At 39.8% G+C, this 2,826-nt stretch overlaps 1 non-coding gene across 1 annotated transcript; it reads left to right on the top strand.

Annotated features, from left to right (window-relative positions):
• The first annotated feature begins 2,405 nt into the window (after window positions 1-2,405).
• LOC142167713 (small nucleolar RNA R71) lies at window positions 2,406-2,512 on the top strand. Its single transcript, XR_012697800.1, has one exon. It is a non-coding gene; the product is annotated as a small nucleolar RNA R71 (small nucleolar RNA).
• The last annotated feature ends 314 nt before the right edge of the window (window positions 2,513-2,826 follow it).

The raw sequence follows: 2,826 nt of genomic DNA, 5'->3' as shown, positions 1-2,826 counted from the left end.
ACAAATACACGGGGCAAGTTCTAGACATCAAATGCAATGCACAGAATAACACAAAACCTCTCACACACATGGCACATAACTCAATCAGGACTGGACTATGAAGACACTCTAGACAAAGTAGTTAAGCAAAGTTACGATCATACAATTTAAGGTACTTGTGCAGAAGTCCAAACACTGAGCCTAAGCATCACAACTAAAGCAATTACTATTCTCAAGGCATAATAAAGTCAAGGGACATTGCTTTTAATTCAAATCATAGAACAAGGTTTCCTACTCCTAACAAAAATAAAAACTAACTACAATCAAACAAAACCCTTGGAAAAGAACCGCGACACAAAGAAAAACCAAGGGGGAATTAATACACTACCTACAAGAGAAAATATTTTTGTCTTTTTCTTCCAACTTTAATCCCTCAAGAAACCCATCGAATGATATCCATCATCAGGAAATATTGAAATTTTTTCAATTTTTATGATTTTTTCAATTTTTCAACTACTACAACTAACAAAACTAACACATATACATACAACATACACTTATCCCCACCCCACACTTTAAGTTGTGGCATGTTCCCATGACACACAAGTAAAAAACATAAGGTAAAGGAAACTTCCTTGAACATCTAGTCGGGGTCTGAGTGGAAGTCGGGATCCATTCCTCGCCTTCGGACTAATGCACACATCCATGCCGACAACTTCTTCTCAGCCTTTTTGGGTTACACCCCACACTTACCTTTCTCACTCAGTGCAGCCTTCTCTTTGGAGCCCTTTACTTTCCACTCAACACTAGCATCTGGTTTATCTTTTTGTGCCCCCTTCGCTACATTCATCTCAAAAGTGACAGTCTTCTTACCCACTCTAAGCATGAGTTTTCTCTCGTGTATATCTAGTATAGATCTACCCGTCGCTAAGAATGGTCTTCCTAGGATGAGGGGGACCTCCTTGTTCTCCTCCATATTCACAACTATAAAATCTACAGGAAATATGAACTTATCCACCCGAACTAACACATCTTCCACTATCCCCTCAGGTATTAAGGTCGTTTGGTCTGCCAGCTGCAACGATATTGGCATCAACCTTATCTCTCTAATATCCTTCTCAAATTTCCTGTAAATAGATAGAGGCATTAGATTAATAGAGGCACCGGAATCACATAGAGACTTATCAAAATTAATAGAGCCTAAAGAGCAAGGTATAGTAAAACTCATTTGGTCTCCACACTTTTGTGGGAGTTTATTTTATAAGATCGCGCTACAATGTTGTGTGAGTTTCACCACCGAGGTCTCCTATATTTTCTTCTTCTTTGTCAAGATCTCCTTCAAGAATTTGGTATAGGTAGGCATTTATGAGAGAACTTCTATGAATGGAAAATTTATATGAACCTGTTTCAACACATCCAGAAATCTCCCAAACTGCTTGTCCAACTTTTCTCTACTTTGATTTTGAGGGAAAGGTAAAAGAGGCATATGTTTTCTCTCCTCATATTCCTCCCTTCTTGATTTTTCTTCCTTCTTCTTCTTCTTCTTCTTCTTCTTCTTCTCAGTTTTCATCTTGCCCTTCTTCTTTTTATCAACATCAATCTTCAACTGCTCACCACTTTTTTTTTCAGGTATCACATCATTTTGGATCGGGGTGGGATCTTTCAACACTTGCCCACTTATCAGAGTTACAACATTTACTGTTTCTTTGGGATTCTTTTCAGTGTCAGCGAGGAGAGTGTTTGGAACCCTCTCAGATAATACTCTTGTAATCTGTCCCACTTGTGTCTCCAGGTTTCATAAACCAGTGCCCAATTCTTTGATAGCTTCTCCATGAGTGTCCAACCTATCATCTGTCTTGATAATGAAAACCTTCATTAGATCCTCTAGGCCAAGATAAATAGGCTGTTGAGGCTGAAATTGATGCCTCTGCTGATTTTGGTATGCTGGACCTCCTTTATCCTGCGGTCTAGAGTTATTTTGTTGCCAAGCATTCGCAGTGCCTCCAGGTGAACTCCATGAAAGACCGGGGTGCCTCTGACCCATTGCATTAAAATCGTAGTTCCCACAACAGTTACTTCCTCAGTTGAGGCTTGACACTCATGAATAGGGTGTCCACTATATATCACAAACTACGTGAGGCTCACTTTGTATCGAAGCTAAGGTCAGCTTTCTTATTTCTTTAGCCATAGCATCAAGCTGTACCTGCACAAATGTTTTAGCTTCAACCTGGTGAACACCAGTTAATCTTCTTCTTTTAGAACTCTTAGAGGGCTACTGATTTGCATCTTTATATAACTCATTAAAGATTGTGACTATCTCCGCTGGAGTCTTCTTTATCAACAGGCCTCCAGCTGCCTTGCTTAATGTTCTATGTGATGCCCGTGCCAATCCATCCCAAAAGTCCTGGAGTTGCATCCAGAGTTCAATTCCGCTATGTCGACGCTTTCGAACAATCTCCTTAAACCTCTCCCATGCTTCAAAAATAGTTTCCGTATCTTTCTGGCAGAAGTTATGGATTTCCCTTCTAAACTTGCCTGTTTTAGCCAAGGAGAAATATTTATCAAGGAATTTCCTAGACATCTCCTCCCATGCTCTAATCGAACCCGTGGGTAAGCTTCGAAGCCATTTCTTTGCATCATCTTTAAGTATAAAGAGGAATGCCCTTAAGTATACTGCATCTTGTGACACACTATTGTATTGAAAAGTGTTTATAATCTCCTCAAAGTCCATCAGATGTGTATTTGGATCTTCGTTTGGCTTCCCTCTGAAGACATAACAATTCTGAAGGGTTTGAAGCAGCCCTTGCTTCAACTCGAAATTGTTAGCTGCAATTGGAGGTGGTCTCA

This window comes from Nicotiana tabacum, chromosome 12 (genome assembly GCF_000715075.1).
Source record: "Nicotiana tabacum cultivar K326 chromosome 12, ASM71507v2, whole genome shotgun sequence".
NCBI classification, from domain to species: domain Eukaryota; kingdom Viridiplantae; phylum Streptophyta; class Magnoliopsida; order Solanales; family Solanaceae; genus Nicotiana; species Nicotiana tabacum.
The sequence above is the reverse complement of the archived record's forward strand: the minus strand, read 5'-3'. Positions and strand labels throughout refer to the sequence as shown.